The sequence below is a fragment of the Zootermopsis nevadensis genome, unplaced genomic scaffold (assembly GCF_977971745.1).
Source record: "Zootermopsis nevadensis isolate Lab colony 2312 unplaced genomic scaffold, Znev_1.0 Znev_ptg000020l, whole genome shotgun sequence".
Lineage (NCBI taxonomy): Eukaryota > Metazoa > Arthropoda > Insecta > Blattodea > Termopsidae > Zootermopsis > Zootermopsis nevadensis.
In genome coordinates this window covers 14,559,537-14,584,775 of record NW_028259152.1, presented here as the reverse complement: position 1 = coordinate 14,584,775, position 25,239 = coordinate 14,559,537, and the positions used below count along the sequence as shown (strand labels likewise).

At 37.5% G+C, this 25,239-nt stretch overlaps 1 protein-coding gene across 2 annotated transcripts in view; it reads right to left on the bottom strand.

The window, feature by feature from the left end:
* LOC110828625 (Arginine kinase 1) overlaps nt 1–25,239 on the bottom strand; it is a 105,981-nt gene that overhangs the window by 33,603 nt on the left and 47,139 nt on the right. Inside the window, exon 1 of one of the 2 annotated variants that reach the window (XM_022061494.2) lies at nt 465–622. The exons of the other annotated variant lie outside the window; for it this stretch is intronic. The gene's annotated coding sequence lies outside the window, so the exon portion shown is untranslated. Of the gene's footprint in view, nt 1–464; nt 623–25,239 lie in introns of those variants that run through there. 2 annotated transcript variants of the gene reach the window in all.

Here is a 25,239-nt window from a genome sequence, read left to right as displayed (position 1 = left end):
CAAGAAATTTCTCTTCCTACAATACACCGAATACATAGAACACCTTGTAAATATGTCTAAAATTAGAATAGTATGCTCCTTATTAATTCAGGAGTGACGGAATGAAACGTTACGAACTCTGGTTCAAAACTGAAAACGTTTTCAATCGCCTTAGTACACTTTATCCAGCAAATCAATAATTGTTCCAACAGTACGAGAGAAAAAAAACTGGAAATTTCTTCTTCTTCGTAAATATGCGCGCACTCGTTGACTCTTGATGAATTTAAAGAGTAAGGAATTATTTGTTCATGATTATAAATGACACCGGCGTATTTAACCAAACATTGGAGAAGCCTCCTCGCTGGCACAAACACGGTCAGCACGCAGACAACAGTACAGATTTCACGATAAACACAAAGATTTAAGACACGTCTTGGGAATGTCACCGAACGATAGACGAACTGAAACAATAACTACTGACTCACCTTATTCAAGTCGGAGTTGTGAGTTGGTAGTCTTCCCTTTCGATCCAAAGTCCTATCGTGGTCCACACACAAGAGCGAGTGCCGCGCATACACCGAGAGACTGCTAGCTTGCAGCACCGTATGACGTCACGACCGCTCTCCCGGTAACATGCCGAACCCACCAATCACGTTCCACAACTACGCAAACGCATCGCGGAAGAAGCACACAAATGACAATTCCACGTCTGTAGTGTAGCATCCCGGTGTCTTATGTTAACAATACCACTTCTACCCCTCCATCCCGTCAGTCTTCAAACAAAAAGTTCATCTGGCTCCAAGCAGAACATTTTATAATTTCCATGGGCGTGTTGAAGCATTTCTTGAACCGTCGCCATTTCACAGCAGATGTTGAGAGTCTCAAATATCTTCAATTGAAATTGTCCTCTTGTGTGATTCTGTCTGATTTTAAACATCATCCACGAGATATTAAACTTACCACGTCAAAAGAAATTTCAGTACCAAACACAAACACTTCGATTTTTGAATCTGATTTATAAAACACCGACTATCACACTCTTCAGTATTTCATTATATCATTATGCTGATAAAATCGGGCGAGGTTAGGTTAGGTTAGATAAGGCATGCATACAACACTTCAATTCGAAAACCCGAAAGCAAGAGGCCTGTCAGGTAACACAGGTGTAGAAATAGGATATCGACCTTGTATATCTATGATGTGAATTTGAATTTCTGAACGCGAAATCAGATCAACCACAAGGATCTCAACGTACTTGTGACCTTTCTCGAATTACATTCAGCGAAACTGACAGGTATAACTACAGGAACTGCCGTGATGACAAAACGTTACATTGATGAGCCGGCGTAGTTCAGTCAGTGTAGTGGACGCCCGGGGTTCGATCCCCGACAGGGGCAGAGGATTTTTCATCTAGCGTCTGCGTCCAGACCGGTTCTGAGTCCCACCCAGCCTCTTATCTAATGGGTACCTTTCCCGGGGGTAAAGTGCGGCCGGGGCGTGATGCTGACCACTCACCCCCATCTAGTGCCGAGTCCAAGAATGAGTAGGAGCTATACCGGCTCTCCCCCAAACGCCCGTATGGCGTATAGCGGGACAAGTTTACTTTTACTTAAGCCTAACGAATCTTCGTGCAAGAGACTGACATATTATCATCGACTTCAATGACCGGAACAATTTTGAGTTTTCATTTCTAAATCCATTCACGTTTAAAAGGTTTAAGGTAAATTCTTTAACAAGTAACCGAATTAAACAAGCTCGGAAGGTGTATTCAGTGCCGGAGTACACTTAATATCCTCATTCCCACTTTGGCCACCAGATCGCAGCACCTTAGTGTCTACTTCACGACTTTCGTCACCCGTAATTTTGTTATAACCGATTGTAGGATGTTCAAAAGTACGATTTTGAGGTTATGAAGAACAGCACAACCTCCACGTAAAATTCCAACCAATCCATCCAGTGGTTCTCGAGCTGTATCGATTTAACAGACGAGTGGAGTAGTGAAGCGATAGCTCCACTGTTTCTTGACCTCGACACAAGATGGCTGTGAGCGGTTTGCTTCACGCAAAGGCCGCTTTACCCCCGGGGAAAATCCCCTGGCACTAGTGCATTAACAGTTGAGATTTAGCAAAAATATTTCCTTGGCATGTCATGCGGTTCCTCCTCTCCTCGCCTGGTTGGAGATGGCTAACGACTCATTTTATCTGATCGGCTGTGCTGTGTTCCAGTGTATAGAACACCACTGAACCACGAAAGTAAGACATTTTATTTTTCGTGTTTCAAATTGTTAGCCGGTCTTCGTCTCTGCGTTGGAAGCTTCTCTGTGCAATCGTTGTTTGAAAGAATGTCAAAGAGAATATTCTAACAGATATCCCACTAGCGCATAGACTGTGAAATTACGCTGTTTTTGAGGACTGGAGGTAGGTTTTAGAGGTTAACTAGCCAGCTCCTCAAATATCCTGGTAAAAAGAAGGGAAATATATTGGAGAATATGGATCGCATTACAAATATTGAATTACAGTGTATACTTCGGCAGATAAAAATGTTTTTCTCGTGAAGGTGACGATCTGAAGAAGGCACGACGGATCTACAGCGCATATAGTCGGCGCAGTAGTGGAATTTTCAAGGGAAAGGCTAGGAGCGAGTCTCTTGTGCGATAGTATAATGCTGACTGCACCGAGGAGCTTGTGTGACTGAACGCCCAAACAAAAGAAATACGCCGACCGTGCCACCTCAGGTACACAGAGTAGGCCCGTCCGCCAGCTTCTCCACCGACCAAAAACCACTGCGCCGACTATACCCTCCGGTACTAACATTTGTATCCGGAATATACCTGGACAGATTCTCCAGTCAGGTACCAGCTGTTCGGTCTGTTAATGTTTTCCTCAACCGTCCTATACAAATGCTAAGACTCCACCTATAAACAGTCCACGACTGTCTCTTTCAAAATCCTTCATTGTAATTTTTTCAACTCGTTTTAAAAATCTTACTAAAGTACATGGAAACTTAGTTCATTTAGCAGCACGTGGTCAGGATTTAAACTGAGCGTCGATTTACAGTATACATAACAACGCGTGTGCATGAAGCCTTAAGACAAGATGGAAACGAGCTCAACCGAAAATTCTCATTTGATAAAAACTGCATCTCGGATCACAACAAAATCGAATGTGAGTTTTGTCTCTTCAAAGACGGACGAGCATCTTGGACACCCTTCAACCAGCTGAACCGGTAGCTCGCGTGTGTGATTGAATACGCAATGACAGAACAAATGGCTGAAGCCTTGAAGGTGGAGAAACTCCGGTTCGAGCCCACACGGCGCCACAACCCAGAAGACAATCATCGTGATATTCACCACCGTGAGAACCTCTATTTCACCTAGTTTTATTCAATTAAGAGGATTCCGTTCACCATAAGTAGCTTCACGTGGGCAAACAATTAGCTAACGTGATGTTGAGACAATCTCCCTGTTGTACCCATACGGCTACTTGTAATGTCTGTTCACTAGCCTGAAGGAAGCCTTGAAATGCAATAGAGTTAATGTTGTAGAGACAATTGAGCATCAACTTAGCAGATGTTCGCGATTCAAAACTTGGGTCTGAGCAGAAACAGAGCGTTCCTTCCGAAGGACTTAAGTATTACGATGATGTTTTGTACATTACATAAATTCATAGTCGTTAAAGAACGCCAACTTAAATCAGATTTACAAAAAAATATACTTTACTGCAAGCTAGAGGTAACGTGCAGATATCATCACGACAACAACACAGTGGAAACAGAAATCGCAGGTTCAACAACATTAAAGCCAGAAATTGGATACGATTCCTAACTTGTTGTGTTTCTAATTGGACATTTTAACAAGACGTTTCTCCAACAAAATTCTGCGTGTTTTCTTGTCTCTCGTATCACCGTCAGTTCTCAGTACTAGGCAACGTATATAAATCACGAAGTTCCTCATTAAGTAATTTTCACTGTTCACTATATCGTAACTTCTTCCCGAACGAGCCTCTCTCATCGGGGTGATACATGTAATAAATATATATTTATTTATAATTGATATAATGAAGCTTTTATAGAAGTGAATTAGAAAGAGTGTGAAAAATCCTCAGTCACGATCGCCAACCACCGGGCCTAGATTTAAACCCAGGACCTACCGAATACAAAACAGGAGTGATAACCACTCTAGCACGACTTTCGGTTTCGTCATATTTCTCATACGTAGTCCGTAAAATTCTGTAAATAAAAGAAACACACACACATTGAAAAGGAAACTGACAAAAAATAATTCTTACAGAGCACTACAAAGTATGAGAACTGTTGAATCTTGCCACACAATGGAGAGTGTGAAGAACTTACAGGTAAAAATTCCATCACTTGAACGTAAAAGTGCTTTACTGCGTTCCAGGTAAGACGAGAGGCGATGTAAACAAAGTCAGGTAAAGGGAAGGTCTCTTACCCCTTCCTAACCTTGTCTCTCATCCGGTGTCATTTCATATCATTGTTAATTCTTTTTAATAATAATGCAATAGCAATTATATTATTCTTTGCAGTGATAACGGTTTGGAGCGTCATTTTAGTAAGAATTTATTACATAAATAGTGATAAATGTTACAGTTATACATGCTACTTCAGTTCTTTCTGTACAAACGATTTGGGGTGGGCGCACATCTATTGGAACAGCGCGTTGAACAGCCAGTTGACGGACTACCCATGAGGAAAACATTCTTTCGTACGTTCTGTGACTTGTAACGGTGAAGCCACAGTTATCTAGTATGAGTTTATTTGTTCCTAACTTAATTTTATTTAATTACATTATACGTTAATGTAGTAGGCAAAGAGTATTACAGTAACAGAGAAAGTATCAGAATGATATAGCAGGACAGACTGTAACATCGCTACCACGTGTTTCAAAAGGAGTGAGAGGAGAGAGGAATTTGTTTTGACCGTATCTCATCTTAGTTGAAATAGCCTATAGTAACAGACAACTAAAAAGAGACACCATCACAGATGGCCCTAGGTTTATTCAAGTCACTTTCTTCGTTCTCAATGGGAGTAAACTTCCTGTTAAATTTTCTCAAAAATTTAGACTATGTTACATCTCACACACTCGTATATTGTTTGTAGTCAGCGGGAAATATATTTCAGTACGTGCTAAGAGGCTCTACAATACCTGTTTTAGAGAAAATAATTTGGTTATGAAAGGCTAGTATTGTTTATTGGATTGTTATGAAGAGATACTTAGAAGCACAATGTGGAAAAACGGTGTGACTACAGCGTTGCCACATTTTTTAAGAAACCTCGTAAACAAGTTATACTAAATGTAACTAATGCAACAGTCAGTGGAAATCACTGTTTGTCCATTAGAAGGCGACGTAGTTCAGTTTACTCGCTAAAGAAACTAATTAACTCACGTCACTCGTCCAGCCACCTGGCATCTCTAACAAACACACAAACAGTCTCGTACTTACGAAGTATTATAAGTTTTTGTGTTGCGTTTGAACACGACACGATTTGAGTTACATACATTTCATAAAAATTATTCAAACATCACAATTCTAATAAACGTTGAAGACGCCGTGGTTTCTGGGTAATATCAACGTTAAATTAAGTTACGGATTGAAGTCCATGATACATAACATTACTTTCTGTGTCGTGGATAAACAATTAGCTGAAAGTCTGGACACAGATACATGTTAACAGTAATTACATGTATACTCGATTAAGAACAATTATCGATGTCTTTCCATCAAAGTCATGAAGAAGGTCGGACCATGTGATTAAATGTGGGAGTACTGGATTATAGGCACGGATCTGGGTATTTTAACAGTTCCGCCACTGAAATTTTCTCTCTCGTTTGCAAAGCTGTTCAGCTAAAAATTGATAACGGTTCATATCTTAGTTCTAACAAGGGGTGTGTGTTTGACATACGTCATACGTAATACCTACCGTCGTGGCCGAGTAGTTAACACTCCTGCTTCAGAGACCAATCATATAATTGAGGTTTTCACGGTCAAATTCAATCCTCACATTTTGTTAGTTAACATAATGGTCCTACACGATCTGACAGTACTCTCAGCTAATAAAGGAGTTTCCAGTTTATGTAACCCGAAGTTTCTCTGTTCACAAGAGCTCATAAAGTTCCAGGCTCCTTGAAATGCTTAGTTACGTGCTGGAGGGTCATTATTCATCGGCTTACAGCGACTGCATATTCACTATATTCCCAGCAACCCTCCACATCTCGAAGCCTTGTGTTCTATCCGCAACCTGAGGATGCGTCTTACCGTGGTCACAAGGAATCCAAGTCGTAAGGATTACAGGGATTATGCCTTAAAGTAGGTCACGGCTGTTTAATTCCACACCTTTCACTGATCATCATACCATTTCTTGTTATTTGACCTGAAAAATGAAAAAGTATGAGCTGACTATGGACTAGACCAGTGGTATTCAACCTGGGCTACGCGTACCCCCGGGGGTACACGAAATTTAAAAAAATATATATTATTTTATGATAAACACTGAATAATCAGTAATGTAATTTATTTAATTTATTTTAGATGTAGATTATATACTATGTATAACTTGAATTATACACCAACAACTTTGGGGGTACAAAGTTGAAGAGAAATTATATCTGGGGGTACGCGAACAAAAAAGGTTCAATACCACTGGACTAGACTATCTAGGTTCGACCCCTGATAGAGGAAGATTTTTCTTCCAGCGATGGGTGGCGTGGCTAGGGCGTGATGCTTACCGATCCCCCATCTAGTACCGAAGTCAGTTATGGGTGGAATCTATGCTTTCTCTCCCCATAAGCGTCACCATGGCGTGTTGCGGGACAGCAAACCTGACGATCTTCTTGAGCTTAAAAGAACTTCCGCAAATGTTTCTGAAACTATTTTTCGGCTTGAATAGACGCGTCCTTGCGTGTCTATTGTACAACTTACTGACTACCGTACATTCTTCATGTATCACATTGCGGTTCCAATTGGATAACAAGCACACTCTTACGAGCTTTTTAAAATCCTGACTTTTATTCGATGGCGATTTATAATGTGTAAAATTGTTCTTTTGGACTTTGTCTATCTTATTTAATATATATTATTTATTATTTAAATCTTGTCCGTCTAATCACAATAAATTCTTATTAAATATTAAAATATTACAATAATTAACATTTAAAATATTTAAAATATTAAATGATGTTCTTTATCGAAATATTCGATTTACATTAGACCATCATTTTTTCACGACATGTTTCAGTTCCTAAAAGAACTATCTTCAGGTGTATATAATTATATAAAGATTCAAATCAATAATAACTTATATACAATTTCTTAAATACAATTTCTATATATTATTTTAGCGTCTATCTTCTTAATTACAAAATAATAGAGCCACGATGTTTAAAAACTAGATTCTCCTTTCGTCTTCCGGTAAAAAGTGAGAAGAGAACGGAAAGCTACGCTCAGACCTGGACTAGGTTGAGCTCTGAGGCCATTTTTAGTGCCAGTGAATCTAAGATAAATTTACAACTAGGACAGGGGGCAGATATCACGAAGAGTACATATATTCTCCTCATATCGTGTCGCTTTATCGTTATTAACTGACAGTCCCTAATCGAAATCCGAACCGCAAAGAACATAAGATCAAAAAGAAATGCCGAATGAACAGAGCCTTGTGACTATTTTAATATGGTAATAACTTGTATTTAAGTTGATACAATCGATTCATTTATGTTTACTATGATCTGTCCTCAAGCAAAATTTCCATATTAAAAAAAACAAAGTAAAAATTAGTTTAATAGCAAGGCCATGAGGTACACACAGCCGAAAAAACACGTTCTTTGATTTAGTTTATTATTTCGAAATTTCTGTATCATCCAGAGAGATTTTTCTAATATCTGTTCTTAACGTTACGAGGTCAGAGTTTTAGCTTTGAGTTTACGTGATAGCCGAGAAGGCTGTGGATATTAACACAAGTCTTAAATTTCCAACACACTTTGTATGTTTAAACGTAAAAATACTATTGGACAAACTTTCTTTAAAATGTAACTGTAAACCTATATAAATTCAAATAATCGCCATAAGAAAATTAAAAATGAAATGTGATATATATCTGGGTATTTTATTTAAAGATACACAGCCATCATAATGATAACGTTAGATTAAATAATATCTATAGCCGTGCACAAATACTAAATTTAAATCCGAATTTAAGTTTCGAAACAGGAAAAAACGTTTTCTGAAATCAGCTAATGCAACTCTTATCAATCTCATGAAGTTTCGTATTTGCAGATCAAGTCGTTTCTTTTGTCAATAAAAGATAAAATACTAAAATAAGGATATCAATCAATGCATTTGTACGGTATATAGGACAGGTGCGGATTATCGACCTTTCAATGACAATATCGATAACATGGATTTCTAAATTAGCCTATCACAATACTTACATAACTACTGAAGCCACGAAGAGAAGACGTTTTAAGGCCCTTCTCCAGAAGAAAGAAACAGAACACTGACAATATTAAAAATTATTCATGGTGTATTTAATTTTTTCAGGAGTGTCAAATTATGTAAGAATGTGTATAATTAAATATACTATTGAATTTGACTAATTCAAGTAATAACACTTATTTACATCCTTAAAAACAGTGACGTTTCGGAAATATGTTGTGAGATTTAAGTTCATTACATCAGAACAATAAAAATGTATGTACAACACTATACGTGTTTATGTTTCACCCGAACGTCATTTTCAAATAAATATATCAGCATTACATACCAAAATATTAAAATATAATTTGTTCAATATAAAGAAATTACCAACATTTTCATACATATTCTGTGGAAGTATGCATATCTCAGTCGTTTTACACTTAAAATATCGGCCAGAAAGGCAATCTCTAACTGGTAACTCTATTATTACAAGTTTGTCTTCAGGACCTTCCGAATTCGTAACAGATCTGTGGAAATTAGTGCAGAGCACTGTTTCCGAAGACGTAGATTACCACTTTTTAAAATAAATAACCAACACAGACACCATTTTCTCCAATTTCAGTAGTTACACGGTGGTTAACCTGGTTGGATGTCATTGTGCACGATACACAAAATTTGCATATATTTTGTTCTGTGGTAAATGAACTTGACAGGAACGGTGCTGAACTCTATCACAATATTTAATTACTAAAACAAATTAAAAGTACTAAAAAGTGACGGTTGGAAAATTTACGCAGTAAAACAAAAAATTCTGCTCATTTTTCGGTAAGAATAAAAGTTCTAAAGTCGTATGAGATATTTCATATGTATCAGAGAGTGAAGACCAAGTTACTCTGAAGACCGAAAGACTTGAGTATTAGTGGAATCGTGGAACATACATTTCCTCAACATAAATCGATCTTCCGTGATAGTCGACATAGATTTACGACGTACAGTTCAAACATGGCTCGTGCAAAAGTGCATCATTTTCTATTAGAGTCACTGATGATTTTCATGAATACTTTGTGTAAACGTGGGTACTTTAAAAAAACAGATATTCTGTACTTTTAGATCAAATATGTTACTTTTAAGGCGCATAAAACAAACCTATACTAAATTGTAACACAAAAATATTCTTTCAGTTTTAATGATAATACCACCAGAATTTCGTGGACTTCCTGGTCGAGATTTGAACTCGAAACCACCAAACCTGAGTATTCTGTACATAACTACATTTTGAAATGTTGAAACTGCTTAAATAAAACTGGCAACAGTCTAGCCGAGAATCGATCGAAGGAAGCCATCTGCCAGTCAGTACACACGGATTAGATTAGCAAACCTGCAGTAGAGATTGTGCCCTGTAGACAGAAATCACTAAGTACTTGAAAATGCAACAGTGACGTCCTATCCTGTTAACAGGAAATTGTTGTTGGTAAACTTTTTTGACTAAATAGATAAACGTAAATGAAGTTTAGAATTTTTAATTATTGTAAAATGTAAAGAAGTTGTAATTATTGGTTAATTAATTGTAAGATATTGTAGGTGCGTCATATTGTGATTTTATTTAAAAATAGTATTAAAATATATTAAAATTGTCCGTCAATCACAATAAAGTAATATAAGATAATTAAATGGTTAAAATATTATATACGAAGAAATGATAAGAAAATTAAAAATTAGTAATTGAATTAAGAGTTTATAACATACACCTGATGACGGCTCTATGAAAGCCGAAACATGTCGAAAATGTTCCATATGTAAATCGAGTACTCGATACGGAACAAAGGATAATATTTTAACCATCTAATTATCTTATATTACTTTATTGTGATTGACGGACAATTTTAATATATTTTAATACTATTTTTAATTAATTGTAGTAGATGTATTAGTCAGCTGTTGTGATGTTTTTATCTTCTGATCGTTATGGAGAAATGTCGGATTAGAAATTTGTCGAGCAGAATACCATAATCTAAGTGAAAAGAGGAATCAGGAGTAGAGAAAGAAATGAATAGCGAAATTTAAAGTGTCATAATACATGTACGTACTCTCCATTTAGGACTGTTAATGTGGTTAAATACGGGATGACGATGTAAATAGGGAATGGAGAAATGAGAAATTCATATTCAATCTGAACGTGAAATTTCAACGGAAGATGTGGGAGATATAGGTGGAGATGAAAGTGTTGTATCCAAATGGATCTTTAGGATGTAAGGCGTTGGGTCAAATGCAAGGATTTTTGTGAACACAAAAATTCATCTTCAGGTGCAATAAACGTAGGAAGTTTTGGACCAGCTGTGTGGCTATGAACACCACGGTGTGTGTGTTTTTAAGTTGAATATATGATTTTCAAATTGACCATAACAGAAGACATTTGATTTATCATTAAATTTCCAGGCATTTGAACTAACAGCAAAATTCTGCTTTTCCAGTTTCTAAAATACAGATCGCCTACCTTTTGGGGTGGCATTTGAAATATGTTTTAGGTGTTTACTGCGAACATTTGTAACGCTGGATTATTTGTTTTAAGACAAATAAATACAAATATATTAGTAATGCTACTCAAATTATTTCTTTTACAGAAATGTTCTTGTATTTCTGTTACATGATTTTGATGTAAAATTGAAGTAGAATACTTTTATTTAGAAATAAAATTATTTGTATCACGCATTATGAGGAGGCTAGGGCTCGATTTTGGGCTGTTACGCCATAGTAGTAGTAGTAGTAGTAGTATCACGCATTATAAAGGTTTATTTGCATGGCGTGTGGAATTATAAAAGAGAACGGCAAGACAGTCAAGGATTTTAAAAAAATAGAAAGTGAATCATTTAATTTTAAATACTCGTTCGTAGAGTTATAAAGTTTGGAAAACACTGAAATCTAATCTAGAAGGAAAGCAAACTTCAAGTACAGTAGATATTATAGGGATTTTGGACGTTGTCCACAGTCCAATTACTTGAAAGCGTTATATGAGAACGCAAATTATTATTGCAACATCTATTACAGTTGCTAGTCTCAGATAAATAAGTGCTTTAAAACGTTAAGAAATTTAAAATTAGAAGAGTTTTTTCAGGGAAATAAACGAATAACTCTTTTATTATACATACGAAGCAGATCGCAATGATTTAGGTCTTCGATTTGAATAATGGCTCTATTTTAGATCTCGGATATTTCAAAAGTTTTTATTGGAAATTTTGAGCTTTTATTTTTGGGTCGAAGTATAAGGCCGACATCTCGTTGTCAGTCTCTATTCAGATTTTTCATGCAATATGGCTGAATTTCTTTCTGTTCTCATTTTTTGCGAAACGAAACTTAATACCAGTGACTGTCTGGCACACAATTGCTGAATCATGAAGTCATGTGACCTAGCTCTCAGAAACATGAATCCGGTAAAATAAGTCTGACTTGAAGGTAAAACTCAGTGTTATAAAAGTAGGCTATTCTCTAAGCATAATTATTTATTTTAACCACATATTTTAGTCTTGGTTAATAATTTAAATATTTTAGATTCATGTCAATCTAAAGCGTTATAAGTTGCATTCACATTTATACTACGCAGAACGAAAAACACTTAAAATTATTCATTGTCAGGACTTTTTCCATCGTCTGTTCTTTAAAATCACGACGTTTCGGAGGCTGGTTCTGTCACTGGAGTGACAGAGACTAGTTCTATCTAACGGACCCAACAGAGTAGGAACCTCTCACATGAAGACGGAGACAGAACCAACCTCCGAAACGTCGGTTTTAAAGAACAGACGATGGAAAAATTCCTGACAATGAATAATTTTAAGTGTAAACTACAAGTCGTCAAAACCCTTTAGAATTGAATTACACGTAAAAGCTCAACACTGCTTTCAGTATTGGAAAGTTTCGGGATTGAATTAGAAAACCCACAGATATGTCTGTGAATATTTGAATAGGAGTTTGATAAACGCATATCTACAGACATTTCAGCCAGACCATCATCGCCTACGACATTTTCTCCTTATTTATTTTATTTAGTGTTCTGTCTGACGACAGGTCCATATGAACAGGATCCTTCCATCCTTTTCTCGGACTGGGACCTGTTCATATACGTTCTTGACAGATGATCCAAAAGTGGTTTGCCATTGCCTTCTTCTGTGTGTGAATGGAGCAATTGTTGGGATGCCACGGAGAAACCGGGGAAGCCCCCGGAGGAAAACTCCGTGTTGCCTAGACCACGGCCTTGCCCAACACAAGTTATAAATTCGGGCAACGCCGGGAATCGAACCCGAGACCCCAGGATTACAAGGCCAGCGTTCTAACCGCTGGACCACCGTCAAGTCCTCGTTTATTCGTCTTGCCCACAGGTACAATCACAATCTTCATTCACACTCTGGACAAACGTCGACCGAGTTTAAACCTCAGAATGGAGCAGAATAGGACAGGATTAGACACGCAAAAGTAAAATTAAGAAGAAAATATCAGATTGTAAATGAAATCAACCTTCGTGCGAAAAAACACTGCATATACTTCTGTAAAATACTTTTGTTGTTCTTGTTCATAAAAGACGCACAAAAGAACAAATGAACTGCTCTTTTTAAGACCTGAACAATATCTACGAAGTTGAGGTTAGATACGTCGTGTTGTATTCTGGTTGCCCACCAGCGTTTCGGAAGAACAGCGTTGAAGTGAGGTAAGGAGGTAAGGAGTCCCCATGTCGCCTTCCTAATTCCTGTTGCTCTACAGTTTTCAGATAACCTTGGCCGCCTTCTAACGTAGGCTACGAAACCGTTTCTCCGACAATTGGTACGACTCGTTGGACGCAGAGCATCCCCGTCATCAGGCCTCTGTCTACACAGGACGGCACAACACAGAACAAAGCATTCAGACCTCAAGCGGGACTCGAACCCCAAAGTCCAAGCGATCAAGATCATGAACCAGGGACCACGGTGTAACTGAGATCTGCGATACAGACTCAACAACTAGTTTTGTTTCTCTCCTGATGTTTTATAATGTTTTGAACGTCAATGATAACTTCTGTCTGACGAGAGGAAGTTTGGTCTGTTTTAGTCTGCATACTTTGCTGTACACTAAAACGAACATGTATGTCTTGCCCGTAGCACTAAAGGGGTGTCCTGCAACGATAACATAACCTAACATTATTTGCACTTTTTCATTTCATAATATACAGCAGTGGTATTCAACCTGGGGTACGCGAAGACATTTTAGGGGGTACTTGAAATTTAAAAAAAATATTATTTTATGATAAACACTGAATAATCAGTAATGTAATTGATTTAATTTATTTTATATGTAGATTATATACTATGTAGAACTTGAATTATACACCAACAACTTTGGGTTACAAAGTTCAAGAGAAATTATATCTGGGGGTACGCGAAGACATCTTAAGGGGTACGTGAAATTTTAAAAAAATATATTATTTTATGATAAACACTGAATAATCAGTAATGTAATTTATTTAATTTATTTTAGATGTAGATTAAATACTATGTATAACTTGAATTATAAACCAACAACTTTGGGGGTACAAAGTCGAAGATAAATTATATCTGGGGGTACGCGAACAAAAAAGGTTGAATACCACATATACAGTATACACAGAGGCCGACTGTAAGGGCAGATCTGCACAGCACGTTATGTCGTAACGTACATTACATAACACAAATAGTGTAGAAATGAAGTTACTTTTGTGAGATTTGAATGCGCTACAGCGGTTGTTTGAATATAGTCGTACCTGTCCATCACCAGTTGAAGCATTTTATATTTCCTATAATTGCCTTGCCTTGTTCGCTTTCATGCATTTCGGAAAGTAAGAGAGAGAAGGAAAATTATATAAATGTGTTACACGACAAAGAAGTTTTATTGAAAGATGCCATACATATTAATTTGGAAATCTATTAAACCCATGGGTCTTTGATGGCAGTAATCTTTTATATAACGTTAGGAACGGGAGGTGGGAGGGTTTTTTAATCCGTCGTAGTCAGCAAACCGTGGACTCTATCTAGCCTCCACCCGCCGTTCATGGTCACAGTGAAACAGATAATGCCGTGTGAACAGGTTTTCTGAGCACTCCGCAATGGTACTGGCTTGATCGATCGGATGGAATGTAAGGTTTGAAACATGAACTGCAGTTTATGGCACTTGGGAAGGTGGCTGTCGTCTGGGCTGTAGCACCTCGTAGCCTGGTAGAAACTTATCAGTAGGATTTGAGGTTTTCACTGTGGTGATTTTAGAAGATTGCTGTCTTCTGGGTTGTTACGCCGTGTAGCCTGATAGACGTTTACCGTAACAGACTAACCCAGAAGACTCTTCAAACCTACCAGTGTTTAGAAACCCTTGCTAGCTCCATCATCAGGGCGATAATCATCTGATGGACTTAGAAGACAGCTATTTTCGAACTCACCGCTGTGAGAACGTCAAATTCTACTAGACATTTTTCCCACCGTTAAAGAGAAAATTTCCGTGTCATTCTTGTAAGAGCTGTAGTCTCCCAGTTGTCACTGACGTTTTGCAACCTGGATCCCGGTTTACATACCATAATTTCTAGGCCTCTTATTATTATAATTTAAGAGGTGATCCCAAAGCGTATTTTTTTTAGCCGACAGTGATTTTTAACATTTTATATCCGTGATATAAATTACGGCAAAGGTGTCTTAAAATAAAAACCTTTCACGCCCACTTGGAATCAGAAAAAATATACAAGGGCATAATTATCTTTTCTAACAAAAAAGTACTGCACAGATTTACCATCCATTTATTCACCGTTTCTGGTGATAACCGCCGAGTGGTACAACAAACGTATGCTTCAAATCGAAATCAGAGTAAATTTGATTAAAGATTTTGTAATTATACCTCTAAAAGAACAGCCTATTAGCAGCAAGATTCTCCCTGCGAAGGAGATTACTAAAAACGAAATTTTGCTGACTTCCTTCAAGCTTATTTTTTTATTTGTAGTGTTCTGTCTGGCGACAGGTCCATATGAACAGGATCCTTCCATCCTTTTCTCGGACTGGGACCTGTTCATATACGTTCTTGGCAGATGATCCAGAAGTGGTTTGCCATTGCCTTCTTCTGTGTGTGAATGGAGTAATTGTTGGGATGCCACGGAGAAACCGGGGAAGCCCCCGGAGGAAAACTCCGTGTTGCCTAGACCACGGCCTTGCCCAACACAAGTTATAAATTCGGGCACCGCCGGGCATCGAACCCGAGACCCCAGGATTACAAGGCCAGCGTTCTAACCGCTAGACCGCTAAAAAATCTTTCTTCTTCATAAAAAGAATCTATCGACAGTGGGGCTAATACCACGGTCGACGAGTTGCAAAACAAAAGCTTTTTTAAATATCTGTCGATAAAATGTCAACTAATAGTCAAATTATGCTAATACTCTTAGCAATCCAGTTAAATTAGAACAGCGATGAAATTTTAATTCGAAACCCAGATATTAAGAACCATTGCTATAGACGCTGACAATTCACCTTTTTATCGGTTTCTCCAGAAGTCACCTTCTATTCTAGGTGATATTATTTCTGAGGTGTAGCTCTGAAACAGCTCCCAATCTGTGAATTTTTATACAGCGTTTAAAATTAACTATTTATAACATGATCCAGTATGATGAAAAAGATTTGGTAGATAATCCTATTTCAAGTTGTGAGAGACAGAGGCCTCTGACAGTAGAATATTCTGATGAACCACAGTGCTCAGGACATAACCACTCTTTAGTAGTACATCGCGTAGGGTATTGTAGTACAATTAATTACAAGACGGTAATTAGAACAAGTCTAAGAGTTTCAAATCTATGCCCGATCGTTTCGTCCCTTAACCTTATAATTTGTATTAATGTTAATAGTCCGTTCTTCAACGTTTGACGTGGTCTGCTCGACTACAAGAACCTCTACTCCGAGTTCATGTTCCATAAACAGTTTGCTTAATGTTATCCACCATAAGAACCCATAACTTGAGATCCATTTACCGAAAGGCAAGTGGTGGTAATTCCAACAACCCTGATACTTTGGAAAAAAGAACCTCATATAAAGGTTATACGTGTCTGAGAAAAGAGTCACGTCTATGTTTAATTTTTAAACTGTTTTCGGAGCTCAAAGATCTGTTTCTTAATGTCATTAGCACTAAATTCTTTCAGAGACCGTTGAACTGTTGCAGACTTATCCTTCAACAAACTAAACATCGCTTTATTTATAAGAGAAACATTTTCTTCTTCAGAGGCAGAATCTGAAAGCACTGTAATTAACTGTTTCACCATAATAAAATGAATAAACATCTCTTCTTATGCTTCTTAGATATGTAAACAAATTTAAGAGTGGACTTAGAAGTCCTTGATGTTGTTTATGAGTATATGGAAAACTAATGAACAAATGCAATGTACAATCCACAATATATGACGAAACATCTCCTGGCCGGTTAATTCAAAAATATTCATAAAATGTCTGTGTTCTTACTTAAACGTCTTTAGCTTAAGGTTCAGCGTGCTAATGGTCTCAGTGTTCAATCCTCTAATTCTAAATTAATTTAGGTATAACCTCAAAAATTTGCATCGCCTTATAATAGTTGACTCGTGAATAATATTTTTTAAATAATTTGTAGGATACATTTATTATTTTCGTTATAAATATCATATACTGATCCCCAAAGTCTCAGTAGTTATCACGCGATATATCGATACACTAAATTTATAACGATAACGAATATTATTTCACGATATCGCATCTTACAGATTTATCGATATAAAATGGCGTCCCTAATATGACGTGGCATTACTGTACCGCGCGCCATATTGTTGCTACCAACTGTAAGAATTTAAAAGTTACTGGATTGTGTTGGAAATGTGTCAGTGAGTTTACAATTTCAATGGGCACACATACACAAGACAGTGATCTCGTAAGGTTACTTTTCTTACTTAAGAAAGAAACAACAGGTGAAAATGTGAAAAATAAATAATAACATCACAGGCATAAGTTATTTAAGAAATATAGAGACATAATGATTATGGTCTTAATAACAACACATACTATAGTGCATGATGAAAGTGACAAATACAGCAGAGTAGAGGACCCAAGAATCCATCCATGTGCCAAAAACAGCAAATATTCCTTTCATCACTTACGTCACACTGACGTAGTAATATAAAACACACCGAGAAAGCCTGTTATGCAACTGAGCAAATAACACGAATTTGCGTAAGAATGGAGCACGTTCTTTGAGTTCAGATGACGCACTTTCATGATATTCATCCCGCCGAATAATTTATGACGAGTTATGCAACAAGCAGATTGTTCTGCATCACGAAACAGCTACTGAATTTCTTCGTTTAGAAGTTACCCTTCGTAGCCTCTGAATCACGAGAATTTGCTCCACTGGATCCAGTTTAACCAGTACAAGGTTTCAAGCTTGCAAATCTAAATTTATCGCACTTGAAAAAAAAAAGGGGCACGCTTTAGCAAACTTAAGGTCGCAGAAACGTATAAATGTGAAATTTTGTCAGTTTGCCCGTTACAAACCATGCAAATTTCTGACCTATTGAGAAATTTAACATAATCTGTCGATAACTCGTTAATTATAACACGTTTTCCCTAATTTCAGGACAGTCCACGGCCACAGGAATTCTAGTTTTTTGTTCATGTAATTTATCGCATTTTAATATCAAGAATTAATTTATTTTCAGGCAAAAATTCAATTCCACGTGGATTGCATTAACGTTCCGTATCTTTTTTGTCGTGCATTCACGATGTACGACGACGGAAAATTAAGTTTTCTGTAACAACACTGCAAAGTATTGGATCACGTAAATATAATTCAGCAGTTGCGTGAAAATAACTCGTTGAAGTTAATTTAGATTTGTACAATATTTTTATTTTCCGTCTATACACAAACTTAAAATAATGTTGTTTAAAATTATCTAAAATTATAACATTCTCAGTAGACACTGCATCATGCATGATAAAAATAAATGCAAATAAAAATATTGTATCAATAAAACACAAACATGACGCAATTAAGATATAAATTAGATTTGTAGTTATACTGTGTCGACAGTGTGTTTGCTTTAAAAAAAACGAAAATGCGAATTTCAAAATCTAAGGTCAACTTCAAGCTGATCTGCTTTCACTTATCAAGTAAATTATCTGATAAGAATTTTATTTCTCCAAAGTATGAGTCAAAAAATCTTCCATCTTCAAGTTTTAGAATATTTACTGTACCGCAATTATTGGAAATACCAAATAATTTACATAATAAAATATTTTAATCATAACAGTGCACTGTACCTTCTCATTAAAAAAACTTTTGGTACAGTAACTTCACAAGAAAACAAATATTGGTGTTGAAACAGTCACCACACTCGCTTGGTTTGGTCCCATGTGATTTGTTCATGTTCCATAAACTATAAATTTCTGTTAAAATTTGGATTACGTGAAAACACTCATAGCATTGAAAAATATTATACCTACAGAAATATTTCTAAGTCCGGATACTAAAATACTTTTAAGCTCTCTTAATGCATAAAACGACTTTATTCAAATTAATTCTTGATTATTCTGATATTTTATTATTCGTAATGAAACCGTGGAACAACAGAACATAGCATCGTTTGACGAAAAATGCTTAATATTATTAAATAATCAGACTAATTCGCGATTATTTCTCAACTATGCCAAATTAATGGAAATAATTTTAACAACGTTAAGACGTAAAGGTCATGGAAATTCCCAGGAAAAATATTGAAACAAGCAAACAGAAATTTTCGAGGTGACTAAACTCTGTTCAGAACCCTGAAGTTGCGGACAGAGAGGGTTCCCGAAACGTTGGTCTCTTCGTGTAAAAATGTGATGCAGCTGATTGGCCCAGAAGATATTATTGGCGTCCTAAAAACTTGTATGCTCCGCCCTCGAAATCCAGTCGTCGTTACGAATAGTTTCAGGACACACGTGACTTGTGTTTTTCTATTCTGAAACTCCAAATCTTCCTTTTGGTACTGCGTAGCTGACGACAATTTTTGCTCGCAGTTTTCTTGTGCTGTTTGAAAAAAGTTTTCCTTCATGCAGATGAATGCAGTATCTCTCGTGTATCTTCCTCTGCGCTGCGCTAAGTTCCGTTTCATAGTACCCAACTACCCAGTGTGTTGAAGAGATCAATTTGACCTCATTGTGACTATTAGCGTTGTACAGCCATGCTCATTTAAGTTAAATGCGAACAGTCTGAGAAGTGTGAATACACTTTGACCCATCAGAAGCTCTAATTACCGTTTGGCGCACCACAAAAACAATTTGGCGTGCATAAACCAAACCAAATGACGCAACAGTAATGCATGTATGACTTCCACACAGAAGACATACAGCTCGAGTTTTTGCTCAAGTAATTTTTTTCAGGACGAACTGACTAATACTGGGATTGTACTTGAAATAGGCCACGACAGCAGTCTCCCTTTCCAGAGCCTAATCATTATCATAACATAAATAAAAAATAGAATAGTAATATAACAAGAAAAAAAGCATGTCTTATTGATGTCTTCCATGTCGTCTCAGAAACGGAGCTGGTTGACATGCATTCATGCATACATATACAGAGTGAGTCAAAAGCATGTTCACAAACTTCGTATGCGTGTTCCAGGATCAAAAATAAGAAAAAATGTTCCTATGAACATGGGGTCTCAAATGTTTCATTTTAGAAATAACAGCCAAAAATAAGTTGACTTTATATCAAAATGAATCCAGCTTCCAGCAAAGATTTTTAATTAAAGTTTCGGCAGGAATTGTTGGCGACATGTTTATTGGTCCACACATGCTTCCATCGCATCTTAAGAGGACCTTCATGTCGGCGATTCTTAAGAAGACACTTGCCACGTCTCCTTGAAGATGTACCACTGAGTACAAGAAGGCAAATGTTTGTGCACAAAGGAAGCCCCAACACATTTTTCCTGTCATGTCAGAGATCATCTCAATGAACAGTACCCTCAGCGATGGATTGGATGCGGTGGCCCAGTAGCATGGCCACCGAGGTCACCGGACCTGACTCCATTGGACTTTTATCTGTGGGGTCACTTGAAGTCCGTCGTTTATGCAACACCAGATGATTCGAGGAAACCCTGGTATGTACGAACGAATTCGTCAGTCTTGTGTACGTGCTCGTACATGTGTGGAGAATGGAGGACCAACCTTAGAGCATCTGTTATAAAGAAACATCCCTGTCCTTATACTTGGTAATAAAAGCTTACATTGGAACTTATTTTTGGCTATTATTTTCAAAAAAGATCATTTGCGAACATTTGTTCATAAGAAAAATTTCCCTAATTTTTGTTCCAGCAACACGCACACAAAGTTTGTAAACATACTTTTGAATCACCCTATATACATGCATACACATGTTTGTAAACAGGGTTTATCCCCTCTTTTTTATTCTTCCTGTGGCTGAACAAGCCAGTGTGGGTTTTGGTCGCTTCTTGTGGAGGTTTCTTGAACTATATTTAAGCATTTGGTAGGACTCCTTGGTCGAGTATCCCCTCTTTTTCAGTGTGACTTAATTATCAAGTTTATGGACTTCGACGTTTAGATACATGGAGTGCAATCCAGAAACGAATTTAAGGGATTCGTCCTTCAAGTTGGTACATTACGAGACATCAGAAATGCACGGTCACCAGAAACCCCAAGACTCGAATTTCTTTAAAAATACAGATTTCTGACGTACTATGTTTATTTTTTCGGTGACAGTACTCTTCATCGGGAATTGATATGCCGTTGTTAATATCTGGACAGACCTATCAACGTGGACCACAGCGTCAGCCACTGGACACAGTTATGATGAAGACGAAGACACCTTCAAATGCCAGGAACTCGTCCATTCAAACCTGAAGCCACTTCACTGACCGAACTATCGCAAATGTTCTTCCACTGAAAGATGAAACTCAAAAAGACTGTGGATAACATTTTTGTAAGAAAATACTTCCCGTTAAAGTAAACCATTGAAACCACACCCTCTGCGTGTCCGTTTAATTTCGAAAATATTTTAAAGTACTTAAATTAAACTTGGTATCGGGAACCTACCCAAAAAACTTTACACTCAAGTAGTTAATACAATTCGTATTTCTATGAAGCTCAAATCTAAATTCAATATTTTCCCAGATATTGAAAAATTTAACCAGTCATTTCGAAAAGGCCTTGATATATTTTTGGTAAACATGAGTTCTCAAAGCCTTCCTATTCTACGCACACAGATACATGTTTCTGCAAAAAAAAAAAAAATGAAGGGCGAATTCCACACATTGAAGCAGGGCTACTGACTGCTCGCCATCTGAAACCGCTTTTTACAGGGCCCTATTCTTAGAGCAAGGCCGTTTCTAAAATTGCGCGCATGACTCCTGTTGTATGCATTTTGAACATCTTGTGTTAAGTCGAGTAGCTATCAATATCGATAAGTTGGAGCACACGTCTGGTCTTCGAGTGACAGCAACACCTGTTGTTATGTCTTTAGGGAAGACTTATCTAGAACCTAGGAATGAGATATATCCATCGTGTGGTGTCCTATATTCCAGTAGAACACAAAAATAATTACGATAAAATATTAGCATGACGTTCATGTCAATGATGATTGTAATTGAAGACATATACTTTAGGGATTCTTTCAAATATTAAAATATGGTAGATATTATTGGTCTATAGCTGGAAAACTAAAATAATATATAATATACACACAATAACATGTAAATGGTGATAAAATGGAGGTATGAAACGTAAACAATATTGTTTGTGATTCAGAATATTACAACAATTTTCAACAAGCGCTTCAAATACTGCTGATATTTTATTTATTTAGTGTTCTGTCAGACGACAGGTCCATATGAACAGGATCCTTCCATCCTTTTCTCGGACTGGGACCTGTTCATATACGTTCTTGGCAGATGATCCAGAAGTGGTTTGCCATTGCCTTCTTCTATGTGTGAATGGGATGCCACGGAGAAACCGGGGAAGCCCCCGGAGGAAAACTCCGTGTTGCCTAGACCACGGCCTTGCCCAACACAAGTTATAAATTTGGGCACCGCCGGGAATCAAACCCGAGACCCCAGGATTACAAGGCCAGCGTTCTAACCGCTAGACCACCGTGGCTATACTACTGATATAACTAAGATAAATTTTAATTATGGCTAAATTATGGCAAAGTATCACAATAACATCATCGATTTAAAAGAGTTATAAAATATTACCTTCCCTAAAAAATAAAGCTCTTTCTTCAAGGTCAGACAACCGTGGTCAATGCAGAAATAGAACTGGAGGTTTAACGTTAATATTGCTTTATCCGTTTTTCAATGGCCTGCGATATTTTGCTTGGCTTAACAAGCTCAGTAAAAATAACGTTTCTTTCTTCCTGGAAATCAATTATTCAATTAGAATGTATCTTACCGCGGTCTGAGAGACTGCATTTCCCTATCATCCATCTAATCGCGAACAAATTAAGAATGAGTCATCAACATGGGGGCTGGCTCTCAAGTACGTAGTAGTTGAAGCTGAAGAATTAATGTTCAATAATGCATGTAATGAAGTCATTAAATATTCCAAGGATCGTGTTCAGTGCGCTGCATGAATAATGATAACAGTAGCTTCCTTTTATAAAGTTTAGTTTCCGATCTGCGCTCTAGAACAATGGAGGAAAGATTTGATCAGATGAGGTACACCTCATTTCCAAATGTCTTTTTTCGTGTGCTATTTAGCATACCCAACTCCCATAGATGATTACGAGGTGCGATCAGAAAGTATCAAGACTGCGCGTATAAAAACCCGTACACTTATCTCAGGTATTAAATTCATCCATCACCCTCGAAGTAGTTCCCCTGGGAGTGAACACAACGATCCTAGCGCCGCTGCCAAGCCTGGAAGCATCCCTGGAAATCTTTCTTTGTCAGCCTGTCAAGCACCATCTGCGATTCTGCCTGAATCTCTTCTATCGTCTCAAATCTCCTTCCCTTTAGCTGAATTTTCATCTTTGGGAAGAGGAAGAAGTCACACGGAGCTAAGGAGGGTGCGGGATGACGGCCATGGTGTTTGAGGCCAAAAACTGCCGAACTTTGAGGGCGGTGTGCGCTGGCGCGTTGTCATGATGCGTCGCATGTGGAGTTCTTCCTTTAGAATCAGCTGACAGGTCCCATAGCCTATCCCAACAATGTCGCACAAGTCGTTGATGGTACGACGTCGATCTTCGTGAATGGCCTGCCGAATCTTCGTAACATTTTCGGGCGTTGTGCTCGAAGATGGTCGTCCAGAACGCTCGTCATCATCGACAGAGGTTCGGCCATTTTTAAAACGTGAATGCCACACAAAAGTTTGTGCACGACCCATTGCGGACTCCCCAAATGCTTGCTTTAGCATTTCATAGGTTTCCGTAGCCGTTTTGGCGAGTCTTTGGCAAAATTTGATGCACACGCCATTCCGAAATCGCAGGAGGGTCGGTGTAATGCACTACCAAAACGCCCGTAACTAAGAAACAAATGCTAATTCGATGATGCCAGCTGGCACACTGATTCACTATGAATGTAGGCCCAACCCCTTAGCGGCAGAAGCTCGTACCACATCCGGTTCGCCCGCTATTGACACAGTCTGGAAACTTTCCGATCGCACCTCGTATTTGCTGCTCATACAAAAATGCATTGTTTCAAAGCTAATCGAAGTAGAGATAAAACTTTTCACAAAAACAATGGTTATCTTTCTTTGTACGTAATTTGTAATATGTCAATTGTATAAAAATATTAAAATACTGAGGTGTGTACTATTGCGAAAGTCGATAAAGTTCGATTTTAAGTTTCTTTTAATAAAGCTCCCATATTCGACCCAGACTCGTTTTTGAGTAACTGATATTAGCCCAGCTAGAAAAAAATCCCCTGTGTGACGTCAGTTTTCGGGAGTGAGCCGAGACAATTATTGAGAGTTATCCAACGTTTCGGCAAACATTATAATTGCCATCTTCAGGGCGTCCGTGATGTGGTTAGATATTTCTGTAAGCCTTATGTGGAAAAGGTATTTAAAAAAGTCGCGAGTAGGACACGATGGCTCTGATTGGGAGAAGATGAGCTAAGCCGAAACATTACAAATTCACCCTGAAGATAAAACTGTAACGTTTGTTGAAACTTTTGATATCTCAACATTCGATACAGCTGACCCCCGAAATCCGAATTAACACATTTAACTCCAGAAGCGAAAACCTGAGGTGAAGGACATTTCTTAACTATATGGAGCTCGAAAGTTCATTACTGTATTCATAAGAGTCATAAAAATCCTGAACAAGAACAGTTGAATGGGTCCTTACAAAGAATCTGTCAAATTCCCAGACCCTGTGTAACAATTCAGCCACCAAGATGGTGTTCGTAATCAGTTTTAAGGTTAGACCATATATTTCGGATTCTGTTTGAAGATACTGAAAAAGGATACAGGTTTTTGCACCTTCGGAAAGCAAAATTTAAACTTTATTGGAAACCATTTACTTGTGAATGTTAATCAGCTAACCCCGTACATAATTTCATTCATTATGAAGTTATAAAGTCAAATTTTTATCGAAGTACGATATACAAACAAATGAAGTTATATAAGATTTGATATTTTCGCGACGATTACAATCAATAAAATCTTCTCGAACAATCAACCGCTTCAACTGGTTACCGTAGTAAACCGACGTTTCGGGAACAAACTCTGCCCCATCTTCAGAGTTCTGATGTGACTGGATCCTCGGAAGATTTTATTAAATGAAGTTACAGTTTACACCTAAATTATATATATTCTTGGTTAAATATCTCGAACATCCGACAAAACAATTT